General features: G+C 42.3%; 1 protein-coding gene across 1 annotated transcript in view; it reads right to left on the bottom strand.

Moving 5' to 3' along the window:
* Positions 1 to 17,816, bottom strand: part of scg2a (secretogranin II a) — a 72,554-nt gene extending 54,738 nt beyond the window's left edge. The window contains exon 1 of the mRNA XM_072254610.1: positions 17,753 to 17,816. The gene's annotated coding sequence lies outside the window, so the exon portion shown is untranslated. The remainder of the gene's footprint in view (positions 1 to 17,752) is intronic.
* Positions 17,817 to 18,253: the final 437 nt, after the last annotated feature.

An 18,253-nucleotide genomic window follows, 5' to 3' on the forward strand; every position in this document is an offset into this window, starting at 1 on the left:
CTGACACCTCCCTCCCCTTTCTCGATCTCTCTGTCTCTGTCTCTGGAGACAGCTTATCCAGTGGAGGACCAACAGCTTATACTCCATCTGGGTGGCCTCCAACCTGAAGGCATGAACATCGATTTCTCAAACTTCTGGTAATGCCCCACCCCCACTCCTCACCATTCCCCATCCCCTTTTTCCTCTCTCATCTTAACTCCTTGCCTGCCGATTGCCTCCCACTGGTGCTCCTCCCCCTTTTTCTTTCTTCCATGGCTTTCTGTCCTCTCCTATTAGATTCTTTCTCCAGCCCTGTATCTCTTTTTTCAAACAACTTCCCAGCTTTTTACTTCGCCCCTCATCCCCTCAGGGTTTCACCTATCAGCATGTGTTTCTTCCCCCCCTCCCCCACCTACTAACTCTGACTTATCATCTTTTCTCCTCCAGTCCTGCTGAAGGGTCTCGGCCTGAAACGTCGACTGTGCCCTTTTCCATAGATGCTGCCTGGCCTGCTGAGTTCCTTCTGCATTTTATGCGTGTTGTTTCAATCTATCTTTCAGATGTTGATACCTTGGGATGAAAAGAACTTACTTTTAGCCTACGTCCACATGTTGAATTGCAAAATAATACCTTGTTATTGTTTTATTTAGATTGTCAAGCAAATATTGGTATTTTATTAGTTGAATTAGCAAAAGACAGTTAATCTGAAATCTGTTTATTCTTTATTGAGACCTGCTGGAAAATTTTCTGTGCATAGCTTGAGTGCCCTTTTGATTTTCAAACCAATTTGGAAGATAGCACAACTGGTAAAGTGAGTACAGACAGCAAGGCAAGCTGATAGAAGAGAGAGAAGAAGTTTATTAGGAGGTCATATGTGACATCTTACTCAGGGATCAATTCTTCCCTCTAACTCTTGGTGAGCCAATGTGTGAGATATCTACAATTCAGTGAAGATGACCTCAGTGAAGTTTACCAAGCAGACCCAGCTCTCGCTTCAGAACAGGGAATCAAGAAGACCATGTTAATTGATCTTTATGTGCCTGGCTCCTTCCGGAATAAAATGTGGAGATAGTTACAATATCTTACAGTTTGTCATTGCCTGTTGCATGAGGGAGGTAACCAAGGCTCTCTGTTCATAACGGGTAGTCAACATTCTATTCAACGACTAAAGTTATAGGGTCAGAAGATTAGCTCAGATTCAGATACCACTATTGACTGCCCACACATCCAGTCAGCCCCTCGTTGTCCAGATGAAAGTGGCCAAAGAAAGCAAGTAATGCAAATCAATAGCAAATGTCTTGGCCACGATCTTATCTTAGCAGCAGTCTGCTGAGCCAAATGACATGGCTCATGACAGTGGCTGACGGTGTATGCAGACATGTGCAGTGTGAAAACAGCGAGGGCCATGCTAACACAGAAATGTGACAGAGAACCCTTTCCTGAGCTGGAATAACATCATGGGGTCTGGATTTCTACCAAAAAACCTTCAGTACTCTGCTGAACACGTCTTGATATATTTATGGTAAATGTGCGTCTGCCATGTATAGATCTATATCATCAAAGTTCAAAGAAAATTTATTATCAAAGTATTTGTCTTCATATACTACCTTGAGATTCATTTTCTTGCAAGCATTTACAAGAAAATAAAGAAATACAATAGAACTTATGAAAAACTATACATAACAAACATCCAATGTGCAAATGAAGACAAATTTTACAAATGATAAAAAAGTAAATAAATAATACTGAGAACATAAGTTGAGGAGTCCTTGAAAGTGAGTCTATAGGTTGTGGAATCAGTTCAGTATTGATGTGAGTGAAGTTATCCACACTAGTAGTTCAGAAGCCTAATGGTTGAAGGGTTAAATCTGTTCCTGAACCTGGTGGTGTGTGATCTAAGGCTCCTGTACCTCCTGCCTGATAATAGTAGTGAGAAGAGAACATGGCCTGGATGACGGGGGTTCTTGATGATGGATGCTAGCTTCTTGTGGCAATGCTCCTGGTAAATATGCTCAAAGATGGGCAGGAATTTGCCTGTGATGGACTGGGCTGTATCCACTATCTTTTTTTGCAGACTTTTCTGTTCCTGGGCATTGGTATTTCCATACAGGCTGTGATACATCCAGTCTCTACTGTGCATCTATAGACGTTTGTCAGAGTTTTAGATGACACGCTGAATCCACGCAAACTTCTAAGAAAGTAGAGGCGCGATCATGCCTTCTTTATGATGGCACTTAGCTGCTGATCCCAAGACAGATCGTCTGCCAAAGAATTTAAAGTTACTGATCCTTTTCAGTCTCCCCGCATGTGCCGATTCGTCACCACCTTTGATTCGGCCAACGACAGTGGTGTCATCAGCAAACTTCCGTACAGCATTAGAGTTGTACTTAGCCACAAATAGGTATGGACCAAGCAGAGGGACTTGTGGTACTGATGATAATGATTGTGGAAGAGATGTTGCTGCCAATCCATACTCACTGGGGTTTTCAAGTGAGGAAATTGAGGATCAATTTGCATGGGGAGGTATCAAGGCTTAGGTCTTGGAGTTTAGTGCTAAGTTTCAAGGGGAAAATAGTGTTGAATGCTGAGGCGTAGTCAATGAAGAGCATCATGATGTATGCATCTTCATTGTACAGATGCTCCAGAGCTGAGTGAAGAGCCAATAAAATGGCATCTGCTGTTGACCTGATGTGATAGTAGGCAAATTGGAGAAGATCCAAGTCTCTCCTCAGGCAGCATGAGTGACCAACCTCTCAAAGTACTTCATCGCAGTGGATGTAAGTGCTACTAGATCAGGGGTGCCATACTCATTTTAGGTCACGGGCCAGATTGGGCAAAATGCGACTTCATGCAGACCGGATCAGTTGTGCACGTGTGCATTCTCCCACAGCTTTCGTTGCCTTTGTTTTTTCAACCTGCTCTCATGTGTCTCAGTCTCTGCTATAACTACAAAGTGTTTCACTTTACGGATTTCGTTTCTTATGAAGAAGATTGCCTAGCAAGCATTATTTTTATGATATTAACTTACAGTCGTAGGCTACAAGAAAGTTGTGATGAGAGAGAGAAAAAATGATGGTATTTTGGCTAAGATTGTTTTGGGAGCCACACCCTTTCCATTAATAAACCTTTTGAAATCGAACATTAGCAGACACAAATGTAGACCTAACGAAACAAATTGTAAATGTAGGCTACACAACTGCACCTAATTTTTATTAGCCTGCTTCCAGCAATCAGACTCAGACAATGAACACAGTTAGCCTCTAATTTTTATTGAAGTGATCACATTTACATAATAGAATAGTCAGAAAATGAATGAATCACAATATTATGACACTCAATATTTCATAATGCATTTTGCTTACATGTCGTAGTGCATCAAACAGTATCACTCATTTTTCACTTGCTGCTTCCAGACACCTAACATCTCTTGGCTTTAACCAGCCTGTCAACATCAGAGACCAGTTTCTGGGCAGTTGTGGTTTTCATAATGTCATTTAGATGTCTGTGTGTCAGCTGCGAGCGCAGTTTGGATTTGTTAATGTTCATTACGGAGAACACCTGCTCACAGGATCTTTGAGGCAAAGTCTGTCATCTTGGGTACATCGGTCTCAGGTATTGATAGAATGAGTCCAGACCCACAGTCTCAAATTTATATCTCAAAGCTGAGTTACACTGAATTTCAATTAGTTCCATTTGGAAATTCCTCCGGCACATCTGATGCTGCATTGATGGCAAACTGCGAGCAAAATACTGAGAATTCCTTCTCGAGCTGAGTGAAGACTTGGAAATGATTCTGAAACTCACTTTTCAGCCATGATATTTTGTCCTTGTACCTGTCCATGTTGTCACTATTCCCATGAGCGACACGCACAGACTGCAAAGAGGGGAAATGAGCTGGGTTGCTCCGGGATAGTTGCACCTCCCACAGGCCTAATTTAATTTGAAAGGCACGAATGCTGTCGTAGTATTCCGTAACAAGTTTGTTGCGGCCTTGCATGTTAATATTAAGCACATTTAAGTGCTCTGTTATATCCACCAAAAATGCAAGATCATGAAGCCAGTCTGGGTCATCCAACTCTGCCACTGGCTTCCCTTTCTCGTTCATGAGTAGTCCAATTTCCACATGTAATTGAAAAAAACATTTGAGCACAACCCCTCTGCTCAATCAGCGGACTTCAGTGTGGTAGGGTAGGCCGTGTCCAATATTACTTTCGGACAAAAGAGTGTCAAATTGTCGATGGTTGAGTCCCGTGGCTCCGATAAAATTAACCGTTTTGATTACTACATCCATGACATTGTCCATTTTCAGGCTCCTGCTATATAATGCCTCTTGGTGTGCAATACGATGAAAATTCCAGAATTCCTGCTCTGGATTCCCTGTCTGAACTTTCTCTCTGAGTTTCATAACAACATCTGCCTTTTTCCCGACCACGGACGGTGCGCCATCTGCTGCCACTCTGACAGCGTGACTCCAGTCAACCCCCAGTCTGTCCAAGGCCTCGACGAAGCTGGAGAAAACGTCGTTCGCCATTGTGGTGTTTGTCATGGACACCATCTCCACAAATTCCTCAGTGACGGATAAAGATGCATCAAAACCACAAACAAATATTCCCATTTGAGCTACATCGGTCACGTCAGTGCTCTCATCAATTGCAATAGAGAAGGCAATAAATGACTTCACTTTGTCCACACTGCACACAGTTCTCTCGCACTTGGACAACAAAGACACTTATGCCAGAATCCTGTACATTGATTTCAGTTCAGCATTCAATACCATCATCCCGCAGAGACTAGTTGAGAAATTGTCGCTGCTTACCTTAACACTGCCATGTGTCACTGGATTCTGGATTTCTTGACAGAGCGACCACAGTCAGTCCGTGTTGGCAGGAACATCTCTGACTCCATCACACTGAGCACTGGATCCCCACAAGGCTGTGTGCTTAGCCCATTGCTGTTTACACTGCTAACACATGACTGTGCAGCCAGATTCAAGGAGAACCTGATCATTAAATTTGCTGATGATACCACAGTGGTGGGGCTCATCAGCAAAAATGATGAAACAATGTACAGGGAGGAGGTCAAACACCTAGAGAGCTGGTGGAGTGATAACAACTTGATGCTTAATGTCACCAAAACCAAGGAGATGATCATCGATTTCAGACAGTCTCAGCCTGAGCACACACACCTCAGCATCAGCAGCTCCACAGTGGAGAGAGTGGAAAACATCAAGTTCCTTGGGGTGCAGATCTCGGACAATCTCACCTGATCCAGGACCACCACTGGGATTGTGAAACAGGCCCAGCAGAGAATGCACTTTCTACGGAAGCTTAAACAAGCACCACTCCCCACTAACATCTTAACTACATTCTACAGAGGCGTGGTTGAGAGTGTGCTGACCTTTTGCATCACAACCTGGTACTCCAGCTGCAGTGCTGTTGACAAAAAAGCCTTGCAGAGGGTGTTTAGGGGAGCAGAGAAGGTTATTGTGGTCTCCCTACCTTCTGTCCAAGACCTCTTTCAGAGTCAATTCCTCCAGAAGACACGGTACATCATTAAAGACCCCTCAGACCCTCTCCATGAACCGTTTGTTCTTCTGCCATCAGGCAAACGTTACAGGAGCATCAAAACTAAAGCCACAAGGCTACTAAACAGCTTCCACCCACAGGCAGTCAGACTGCTAAATAGCTGCTCTACCCGACTCTGCTTTGGACACTTTTAACCTGCACTGGACACTTATAACTTGATTTTAACTGACATGTGGCTGTTGTGTTTTACTATTTATTGTTATGTTTATTATTTAGTGTTGCATTTGTTATGTTATGATTGCACAGCTCCTGGGAAACGTTGTCTCATTCTGTCCTGCAGAGCTGATGTACGGTTAGAATGACAATAAAGTTTTTTGAATCTTGAATCTTGAGTCTTTAGTTGACTGTTCAAATCTCCTGCAAGGTCCCCGATTCTCTCTGCCACAGTATATCTTGACAAGGTGATATTACCAAAAGCCTGTCTCTTCTCAGGGCACACCAGCTCAGCCGCCGTTAGCATGCATGCTTTGATGAATTCCCCCTCTGAGTATGGCTTCAACGCAGCAGCTATTTTGTTGGCAGTAATATACCTGGACCTGACAGCTCCATCATGAGTCTCTCGACTTTTGGTGAACACTGATTACTGTTTTTCTCAGAGCTGCTTTAAACTCGTTTACCTTTTGTGTTCTGAGTTGTCCTGCATACTTGTCATGTTTTTCTCTGTGTGACGTCTCACAGTGTCATTTGATATTGTACCCTTTTGCCACAGCCACTTGTTGCGAGCATATCAGACACACATGTTTGCCGTTGACCTCACAGAAGAAAAAGCGATCTTTCCAATTATCGTTGAATATCCGACCTTCCATGTCAACTTTTCTTTTCTTGGAAAACATTTTGAACCACAGCAGCAAACAGTCTCAGCCTTGCTACAGTTGTTACTTACCTGAGTACTCTGTGTGTTTATACTGTGTCTGACAACGTAAGTGGGGCCCTCAGTGCAGAGTGGTAGGTGCTTATGCACGGCGGGTGGTTAACAGCCGCCTGTTGTTTTCTAAGTACACACAGCAAGCTGCCGGTGCAGCAGGCGGCACAGACAGCGGTGGGGGAGAGAGAGAGCGGCTGCCATACAGATACATAATAAATGGTCATGAATATACTTTTTCTCCCTCAAATCATCCCGCGGGCTGGATTGGACCCCTTCACAGGCCGGATGCGGCCTGTGGGCCGGTAGTTTGACACCTTGTACTAGATGACAGTCATTGAGGCAGGTTATCATGTTCTTCTTGGGCACCCGTATGATCAAAGCCTGCTTAAAGCAGATGGGTACCTCAATCTGCTGAAGCAAGAGGTTGAAATGTAAGTAAACACTCCAGGTAGTTGATTAGCACAGGTCTTCAGTACTTGGCCAAGTATACCATCTAGGCCAGGTGCTTTCCAGGGGTTCACCCTCCTGAAGGATGCTTTCACGTCAGCCTTAGAGACTGAAATCACAGGGTTGTTCTGTAGGTCAAAACAAGCATGAAGGGCATTAAGCTCATCTGGGAGTAAAACCTTGTTGTTAATTATGCTGCTTCGTTTGGTTTTGTAGGAGAGATAGCATTCAAGCACCAGCACAGCTGTCAAGCATCTTTTTCTGATTCAAGTTTAATCCAGAAATGCCATTTTGCATGTGACATGGCTTTCTGGAAGTCCTAGCTGGACCTCTTGTACTTTCCTGAGATGCCAGTCCTGATAGCCATTGACCTAGCCCTCAGCAGATTGTAGATCTCTTGTTTCATCCAGGGCTTCTGACTGGGGAAGGCTCTGAAAGATATTTTGGGCCTACACTCGTCCACAAGTGTCTTTAAAAAGTCTGTGACAATTGTGGCATATTCATTCAGGTCCTCTGAGACCTTGAACATAGCCCAGTCCACTGATTTGAAATAACCCCTCTGCCTTTCATGGCCACCTCTTTGTTGTGCTTACCTCCAGTGACTTGCTCTTTAGCCTCTGCTTATGTGCAGGTAGAAAGAGGTTCAAAGGTTCATATATTATCAAAGTTTTCAACTCTGAAATTCTCCTCCTCCAGATAGCCACAAAACCAAAAAAGAAAAGAATAGGAAAGAACAGCAACGCAATCATCAGCCCCCAAATCCCAAAAGTAGAGGGCAGCCAGATAATCAGATTTTCTGAAATCAATTTGAGGGATGGAACGATAGGCATTTTTGATGGCAGTGTAGCAGTGGTTGAGTAGTGTTGGTATAGGGTCCTCTGGTGCTGCATTCGATGTACTGATGGTAGTTGCAAAACATGTCTGATGCTTCATGTAGAACACCATGAGCAGACTCCACTTGGCACCAGGGCAGTAAATATGGAGCAGGAGTGAATATGGAATTTGAAGACAGTATCAAAAACTGTAACCCAAATTCCCCATTCATCCACATCCCCACACTCCTGATCCCCCTTCTCTGACTGACCATCAGATGTCTTCTTGCAAATATAAATGTCAATGTAACATATCATTCTGGTGACAATTATAATTATAAATGAGTTCTTTTCATACTGCATGAAAACCCTTTCCGTTCCCTTCGTCCCTGCCTTCCATGTGACTTTGATTGCCCTAATGCTTGGAAGTCCTGGAAGGCTTCAATGAAGAATGCAAATGACCTTGGAGGACAACCTCAAGGAGCACTAGATTTGGCAGATGGGCTTCATATCATGCCTACATGACGTGACTTGGGGCAAACTTGCCGGCAGGTATCAGCAAGGAAAATAGCAGTGTACCAGTAGTAAGATCACCATGAATGTTCATCTGAGAGAGGACAAGAACTTTACATGCAATGGAGCCTCTGCCACCAACACAATACAGAGCCCAATTCAGCCCTCATTACTTTAAGGATAGGCTGCTAGGCTGCTATGATACCCTGCATGCTACTTTGAACACTTGCTGCAGAATTGTGCAGCCCAGAAATAGTGCATCATGTTCAGAGAAGGTTTTCTAGACTGATACCTGGAATAGGCAGATGGTCTTACATTGAGAGGTTATGTACAGAGCATTGGTGAGCTCGCTTTTGGAACACTGTGTGCAATATCCGTCTGCTTCTCTGAGGACCCAAAGTGGCTTCAACATATGGGCCCACCCGCTTCCACGTGGTGTCATTCTTCATCATTTTTCACGGCAAATTCAATTTCTCCACACCTCCTGCCAGAGTGCATCTACTGAGTGAGGTGAACCTCGAGTCAACCTTCAGGTGAGGTCAGGTGATGCAGCTGGTCAGGACTTTCCCAATGGTACACTTGTAAAACTTGGTTAGAATGGAATGGGGGCAGGGAGCCTCAATCGTTTCAATCTCCTCAGGAATTGGAGACTACGCTGTGCGTTTGTGACAAAAGAAGTGGTGAGATCATCAGTTAAGTCTATATTCCTCCATTCTCTGCATGTTCATATGCCTATCTAAAAGCCTTTTAAAAGCCCCTATCATTTTTTCTCCACTACTGAGGCCATGCATTTTAGGTACCCTCTCTGTGTAAAAAAAAACTTGTCTTATGCATCTCCATTGTACTTAACCCCTCTCACCTTAAATGCATGCCCTTTAGCATTAGCCATTTCAACCCTGGGAAAAATATACCACCTGCTTATTTTCACATAATCCCCTCTCATTGCCAGCTGCTCCAGAGAAAACAACCCAACTTTGTCCAATCTCTCTTGATTGTACATGCCCTAATATCAGGCAGCATTCTAGTAAATGTTTTTTGAACCCTATCCAAACCCTTCACATCCTTGCTATAATGGGGTGATTAGAACTGAATGCAAGAACCAGACTTTATAAAGCTGCAATATAATTTCTTGACCATGAACTCAGTGTCTCATCTAATAAAGGTATTATCATTGTTTTTTGGCTTTGCTAATAAATTTACCTTGAATTTTGCCTTCTTTACCACCTTTATCAACTTGTGCAGCCAGTTTCAGGGTGCTATACAGGAGCTCCCTAGGAGAGGTGCAGTATAGAAGTTCTCCTCTTCCTCTTGCTGACCAAAAACACCCCCAATCTCTTCCCACCCTTTCCTTCAACCATCACTCCCCTGCCCACAGTACTGATGCATGGAACCAATGAATGGTTCAGTTTCAACATCCATATAAACTGTACTAACGGGGTGCAGTGAGATGGCCAGTTAATTGTCAAAGCTTAATGGCAATTCCAATCTCAGTTTTCAGAGACTATCCAATTTAGCCTCACAAGTATCCTCAAAATTATAGTTTCAGGCTAGTGGATTGAAACTACCAGAGAAATCTGAGAATCCTGTGAATAAAACTTTTCAAGCAATGACTTATCTATGTATAACTGATCCTTCTGAGTCTAACATCCACCACCTGTAACATAGTGTCTCTTACTGTTACTCTCAGATTTATTTTCCTATAGGACAATGTTGAGATATTCGTCACTAGCTTCCAAGAAGAACAGTATTATGAAGCACAGTCTTATCAATATGCATCACTAGTCTAAGAAATACTGTAAGTTCAATTAAGCTGTTAGACTGAGTGCAGATGTTGCATTAATTAGATGCCTATCAGATTGTTTAATGGAGAAATGGATAGGAAAATAACTAGTCGACCTAGCCTATAAAATACAAGGCAAACCAATTTTCTCAGAGCCTAAATGAAATAAGATGTCCTACTTTGTTTATACACTGATGTTTTACCATTCCATCTAATCGAAATTTGTTTATTTAGTCATAGATACATTGTGAACTACAATTTACCAAGCCCAAATGTTTGACTTGCAGTTATGCTGCTGCAAGAAGCATCCATTAAGTGCAGCCTTATCTCAGCTTTTATTATATTTGACATGCAGATTTCAGTCCCAGCTGGTGTGTGCATAAATCAAAGGGCTTTGAGATGAGCCAAAACATAGAACAAATAACTGAGGTATTAAGTATGGATCTCTGGGAAATAGAGCCATCAAAAGATACAGCAAGGAAACAAGCTGCTTGGTCTATTGAGTCTGAGCAACCAACCACACTAATCCTATATTCCTATTTAAGGAGCATTTCTCATGGGAAGTACCAGTGGTGAAATGAAGGACTCGTACTGCTTGAATTTCCATCAGTTTTCTGTCTTCATTTTTATTTGAACAACTATAGCACATGTGACATTTGGCTATCTGAAGCTTGGACCTGTTTGTAACAAGGACTGTACCATGTTGGACTGGTGTCTTCCTCTGTTCATAATAGACCTGTGGTTTAAATTACTTCCGGTTAAACAAAAATCCTTACTTAGTAAATGATGGCAAACCAAGCCAAAGGCAAGGCTGAAACATTTGCAGTTATCTCCAACGGAAGTGTTAAACTGTGTGATTTATCTTGGCTTCTTCCTGTGGTCCGGGCTACTGCAGAAGCTGGGTCATTTAATTGCATACAGTAAGCCAAAATCCCAGGATACTGCAAAGTAGTTGGGCTAAAAAAAATCTTACCTGCGATGCTGAAGATTTACAACCAGAAATGGCTCTGCATCATTGTACCAGTACAGTTACAATGCTGGCATAATAAGACTGGAGCACTTCTTGTACAACACAAAATGAGCAACAAATGTGCAAAAGATTGAGAGTTTATTTATGACCATCTCTCCCCCTCCTGTCTTCTCCTATCATTTTGGATCTCCCCCTCCCCCTCCCACTTTTAAATCTCTTACTAGCTCTTTCTTCAGTTAATCCTGATGAAGGGTCTCGGCCTGAAACGTCGACTGTACCTCTTCCTAGAGATGCTGCCTGGCCTTCTGCGTTCACCAGCAACTTTGATGTGTGTTGTAGCATCTGCAGAATTCCTCGTGTTTGCGACTTTGATCGTTATCCTGCTCCCCTATTAAGTTCCCCACAACAACTCTGTCAAGTGAGTTTACTTGACTGCTGGGTAAATTCCCAAACCTCAACAAGCCCACATTCTCCACTACAGTCACAAAACTTGGGGTTGAACACCACATCCCCACAACTGGCCTTCCAGTCCGTGCTCATGCGTGTAGACTGGACCCAGAAAAGCTGACAATGCAAAAGCTGAGTTTGCCAACATGGACAGGCTTGGCATTGTACGCCAGTCGAATAGCCCCTGGGCTTCAGCACTCCACATGGTCCCCAAGTCTGATGGTGTTTGCCGCCTATGTGGTGATTACTGACACCTTAACGAGGCCACTACCCCCCCCCCCCACCCACCCTTTTCCCACACAACAGGGCTTTTCGGCACACTTAGCCAGAAAGTTAATTTTTTTCAAAGTCGATCCAGTTAGGGCTACCATCAGGTGCCTGTCTGTGTGGAGGACATTCCCAAAATGGTTGTGATAATCCCTTTTGGCCTTCTTGAATTTCTGCACATGCTGTTTGTATTAAAAATTACAGCACAGACTTTCCAATGGCTGATGGACTCTGTATTAAAAGACCTGGATTTTCTTTTTGCTTAGCTGAATGACATACTTGTCACCAGTGCGTCCAAATCCAAACACGTATCTCATGTCCACACACTTTTCAACTGCTTAAGCCAACACTGGTTAATTATTAACCCTGCTAAATGCCAGGTTGGGTTGTCAGCCAGTGATCTTCTCGGCCATTGCATCTCTGCAGAAGGTGCAAACCCCTCACGTCAAAGGTAGATGCTATTATGGATTTTCCACCACCCCGCACTACAAAAAAACTACAGGAGTTTTTAGGTATGGTAGATTTCTATCAACACTTTATTTCGCAAGCTGCTGAACTTATGCTCCCCCTGTGTAGTGCGCTTAAAGGCAATACCTGTAATTATGTGCTTGACTGGCCAGTGGACATGACCAGGGCAACTGATGTTACCAAAGGAGCTCTTTTTAACCTAATCTTACTGGCGTACCCACTCCTGGACTATTACTACTGACGCTTCAGACTTTGCTGTGGGTGCTGTGCACGAACAGTTGATCGGAGGTGTGTGCCAGTCACTCACTTTCTTCAGCTGCCAGCTCCATCCCTCTGAAAAGAAGTACAGCACGTTTGACCATTTCACCACCAACATCCTCGTCCGACCCCTTGCGATGGCCCATTCCACATTTTTGAATGGGGAGAAAAGACTTTTATCATTGCTAAGAGGGCTAAACCTGAATGTTTTGCTGTAGACCATGTTAAACTTAGCCCAACAGGATTTGGAGTATTCCACTGTCATGCCTCTGGCATCACAACATGACCATGAGCGTGTCAATGCACCTCTGGATGAGCAAGAGGCTCCTGCTGTTCTTCCACTCATGGAACACAGGACAGAGCCAGACAGCTCATCTGAGCTCCAGACAGGCTCACAATGTGGGTTTAGCGAATTCTGGGGTGGGGGGGCTATGGAGAGAAATGTACATAGCTCAGAAACATTGACATTGAGTCGAGGTTTCACTTTCAGAGGCTGGCCTGACATGATAACGTAATTATGTACAGATTTTTACGCGCTTTTGTGTTCAGGTTTTGGAGTTCAATAAAATGGGTTACGGGTTTCATTAAACACAATACACCTCATTTCACTCTATTTGCGAAAACCTATGCTAGCAAGTTGCTGAAATCATCTTGCTGTAGTCATAGCACAGATTTTGTTCATGGTATGCAATAATCAAACAGGTTAATTGACATTATAATCTCAGAATTTAGTTATCTGTGATGGCAATTTGGTCTGCCTGTTTTATAAGCTTGACCATATATTTTTATTTCAGAAACAGATTCCCTTTGATTTAAAGTCAATCATTTTAGCTATATTCTAAAATACTGTAATTTCTGTTTATCTCTGAAAGTTCTCAGTTTTCGAAGAGGTGTTTGTTTTTTGTTACGAAGTGATCAGTTCGCTCGGTGCCTGAGCCCATAGAACATGGACCAAATTTCCCTAATGTACGTACATTGGACTGGATTACATTGATCTGTACTTGTCCTCATGTTCACCTCTCTGTGCAGATGCTATTAATTAGTTAGAAATATATATACATTATATAAAGAAAGTTAAAAGAATCTTAAGTTTGTTTTAAGAAAGGATGAAGAAAATATTCAATAGAATAGAGCCACACTAAGTGCACCAGCTTTGGTTGGCGTTGAGCTGATGGGGTATTTGCAAAGAGTATCTACCCCCCCTTACTTCAGAAAGTGACTGGAGTTGATGACAAGCCCTTTGGACTTTGGTCACATGAGCCTGTATTTGACCTCAACAACATTCTCAACTTCTGTGAAGCAGAGCTCAGAAACATAAATCTAAAATATTCTCCCACGCACTCTACATACAGCTGCCAGTCCTCTCTTGACCTGCCATCTAACCATCAGCAATTTCAAGACTACTTTGTCACATCATTTCTGTGCTGGAAAGTTGCATTTCACCAGCAGATGGTGTTACTGGGAATTTCCTGCGTAGGAATCACTTTGTTTTTCTAGTCTGTCCAGATTTCTTTATGGCCTGCTAAGGTTCAAAAAGTTTTTATATTAGATTACGTAGAGTTTGCAGCACAAATATTACCATTACAAGGCTCCTTGATCCATATTAGCCTCCTTCCACTCTAATTAATCTCAACCTGTTACAAATGCTTTCCTTCTCATGTAATTACGTAACTTTTGCTTAACAGCTGTTGTACACCTCACATTCAAAATGTGGTGGGCGTCTTCACAGCACCTTCAGCAAAATGCAAAAATCAGTAAAAGACCTGGAAGAGAATAATGAAAATTTGGTGGAACCAGTTTCATTAGAGATACCCAGAAATGAATTCAGTATAGTCATTAAGAATTGCAAACATCTCCATCAGTCCACCATGCCTCCTGCTTCTGTGAAGAGGTTTGAACTCATTGTACCAGAAGAAGGAGATTGGGCTGGATACAGAAGAACTGCTGAACTAGGAATCTACTTTCAAGCCAGAAGGGAAGGTCAAGGTTGGACAACAAAGCTTCCAGTGTGAAATCTTGCAAAGTCATTGATCTAACAAGTATCCAAGAAAATGTTAATGTGATGTTTACTGATTATATCTTCTAAATCTCTGAAGTAAAAGAAAGCAAAATGTGGTAACATACAAGTATCTTCCAATTTTCTCTAGGTTTTAGCACTGGATATAGGAATCCAAAAGTTTCATCCTATCTGATTGCTCCATCCACACCACAAACAGTCCACTTTCCATTTAGCCTTCTGGGGTTGAAGTACCTTCCTTTAAGAATTCTGTATATTGTGTGCATTCAGATATGACACCTTCAGTCTGATATTCAACACCCTTTTTGATTTTGTCCCCAAATTACTCTTTAAGTCATCACACCAACTAATCTATTTTCACATGAATGTTAGGGTCTACACAATTGAAATCTTGGGGACTGAAGTAATTTGTGGTAACCAAACTGAACACAATAAGAAAAGGAACAATTAATATTGCTTCCTCACATTTACATGTTTTACTCACCACATCCAACCCTTCCAAAGGATTGTCAGAAAGCAAGCTGTTGCTCACAGCTACTGAAGACACCTCCTTCTCAGCACGTCAATCATTAATACTCAGAAGTTTCTCACCACTTCAGATCCATTTCAGAACTTTGATTGTGGAAGGGAAGAAGCTCTTACCCAGTATTCACATCTTTATGTCCACATTGTCCTTTATTAAACTTAGGTAACGCTTTGCTTTTACTATCTGTTTTTTTCCCCCAGTCGTGTCATTGGAAAAGAAAACAGAGTAAAATGCCCAGACTTTGTTAAATCAAAATGCAAGACGCTTAGCATAAATTGTCTTTAACAGGAATATTTGGTGCCCCATATACTTAGCATAGAAATCACATTTTTTAGTAGTATCCTTTTCTTCAACAAACTGTATTACCACAATATTTGCAGCAGGCAGCTGCTAGTGAATCACATTGGTGGCAAATTGTGGGATGCTTACCCACTAACCTCAACTCAAAATCAATAAAACAAGCTAATACTTGTATAATAAGCACTAATTTTTTCAACAGCAAAAAAACGATAATTATTAATGAATGGCCTCTCTGCCCTCAAAAAATTAGGACCATTGAGTAACAGCTTTTTGTTAAAAATTAGAATTGTAAATTTTTAGAAAGTAAAAATCAAAATATTGTTAGCGCAACACTATTAAAGATCGGGCATCAGAGTTTGGAGTTTAATTCTGACAGCGCCTTTAAAGAGACTGTACATCCTCCTGTGAATGCGTGGGTTTCCTCCAGGTGCTCTGGTTTCCTCCCACATTGCAAAGATGTACAGATTAGTAGGTTAATTGGCCATTGTAAATTGTCCTGTGATTAGGCTGGAATTAAATAGGGAGCTTGCTGGGTGACATGGCTCATTGGACTGAAAGGGCCTGTTCCACGCTCTATCTCTGAATAAAATAAAATAAGTAAAATCATTTCAACACCTCGTTTGCCTCATTGAACCTGCTTTGTCCCCTGTATGTTTTTCTGCTCAAACTCACCACAGATGCTTGGTCTAAGATTCTCCAATCCATCTAGATACTGTGTGTTGTGTTCGTCCATCGTCAACGTCAATGGGGACCTTGACACCCATTATGATGGTGTCGAGACTAGCGCATGATTTGGATTTAAGTGAGGGAGAGTTACGCAGCGTCAGCCTCACTCTCTCTTCCCAATTCCCATCTGGATCCAGTGGCAAGACAAGAGTCGAGACAGCTGGAGATGGAACGTCTTCTGTGTCTTGTCCCGCTCTACACGTTCCACAACGCTTGCAGAGACCGCCTTCTTGACTGTTGGACCTTCCATTGGTCTCATCCACTCAATCCACCGGAGCCTGTCTTCACACGCTGCAATAGACAACTCCCTATCTCACCGAAGGTTTGAGACCCGTCAGCTACCCTCACCTGCTTTAGCCGGCTTGTCGAAGCCATTGCCCGGGGTGTGGCCACTGTCGCATGCAAACAGCTACAGGGAGCCACAGGTGAGAGTTGAGTACCAGGTGGGGACCAAAGGTGGACTAACCACCTTGAAAAGGACGCGACATGTTCCCCCACCAGAGGTGCTACCCCTCCCTGATACCCCATCTAGATACTAATTCTTAGAAATCACAGAAACAGGCTGGACAACTATCAACAGGATGAATTATGAACTTCAGAGCCCATAGCAAAATTCAGGCCATTATTTCAAATCAATGACCTTATATCAGTCCATTTTCCAGCTCCTTTTGTCTGCATTTTCTGCGTTTTTTAAAGTTCTAAACCCTAACAGAGTTAATTATTTTTTCACAGGGAATTTGACTCACTGTGGAAACAGAATAACAATCATTTCAATACTTATGATAAATCACTCAATAAATGAAATTAAAATGGAGGAGGCACATAAAACTTCAGAAGTGATCAATTCATGTTACAAGAGCAGTGACCTTTCTTTTCAAAGTGATTCATTAAAATTTTTTAGAAGCACTTTCAAGAACCAGCCTTTGATGCATTGTCATTAGGATAACCACATCCTTTAATCTGCTGTCATCAGACAGAAATATTAAACTATTCCAGGTAATTCATTAATAACGAAATGAGGTTACAGAATCACAGAGGTACAGAAGAGGCCATTCTGCCCATTAGGTCCATGCTGTCTCCTTTTAGAGCAATCTTTTCAGTACCAATTTGTTTTTACTCTGTATTCTTCTAAATTGTCCATCTCAATACAATTTCATCTTGAAGGCTCTGATTTTCTCTGTCCCAACACCCTAAGGGCAGTGAATCCAAGTCCATAAACACCTTTGGCACAAAATTGATTTTGTTCACGTCCGTCGAGTGCTCCAAAACTTTGAATTTGTGTCGCTTAGTCCTCAAAAAGTTTTTTTCATGCAGTCTCTTTATATTTGCCATTTCTAAAACAGTTATTATCTTGTGCATGCTTTCCTATCAAACATCTTTGCTCATTGTAGAACAACCCCATCTTCCTACAATTTAAACCTACAAGCAAAGATTGTTATTCAGTAAACTGACCTCTGTCTTAAACATGCTGAATGCCAGTTCTCAATACCTCTGTACAACCTCCCTCTGGGCAAAGTCCTGCCAATGAATCTCCCAGACATATAAAAAAATACATTGGGTTCCTGCGAAGTGGAGACTAGCATATGTACACTCACTATGTAAAGGAGGAGGGATGAAGAGAGCAGGAACTGCAGACTTATTAACCTAACATCAGTAATAGGGAAAATACTGTATACAATGGAAGTTGTAATGTCAGAACACTGTGATATGCATGACAAGATTACACAGAATGCATAGATTTATAAAATGTAAATCATGATTTATTAATCTATTAGATTTTAAACATACTAACCTGATCGTAAGCAGCACAGACTTCACCAAATATGAGAAAGTTCTTGCATAATCACGTTCATTCCTTATTTTACAGCTGCCAGTAGAACATGTTGAATGTTGCCAATGATATTGGATATCATGCAAACCCAATCAATTCTGCTCTGTGTGGAGATCTGTCCTTGTAACTGTAGTACTTGCAACTGCCTACAGAGAAGAAGTCACCACCCTGTCACAGTGGTGTCAAGAAAACAACCTCTCCCTCAATATTGCAAAAACAAAGGAGCTGGTTATAGACTACAGGAGGAATGAAGACAGGCTAGCCCCTATTGACGTCAATGGATCTGGCATCGAGAGGGTGAACAGCTTTAAGTTCCTTGGCGTAAACTTCACCGAGGATCTCACGTGGTCTGTACATACCAGCTGTGTGGTGAAAAAGGCACAACAGCACCTCTTTCACCTCAGGCAGTTGAGGAAGTTTGGTGTGGGCCCCCCAAATCCTTTCTACAGGGGCTCAGTTGAG

Source organism: Mobula birostris, chromosome 4, assembly GCF_030028105.1.
Source record: "Mobula birostris isolate sMobBir1 chromosome 4, sMobBir1.hap1, whole genome shotgun sequence".
NCBI classification, from domain to species: Eukaryota; Metazoa; Chordata; class Chondrichthyes; order Myliobatiformes; family Myliobatidae; genus Mobula; species Mobula birostris.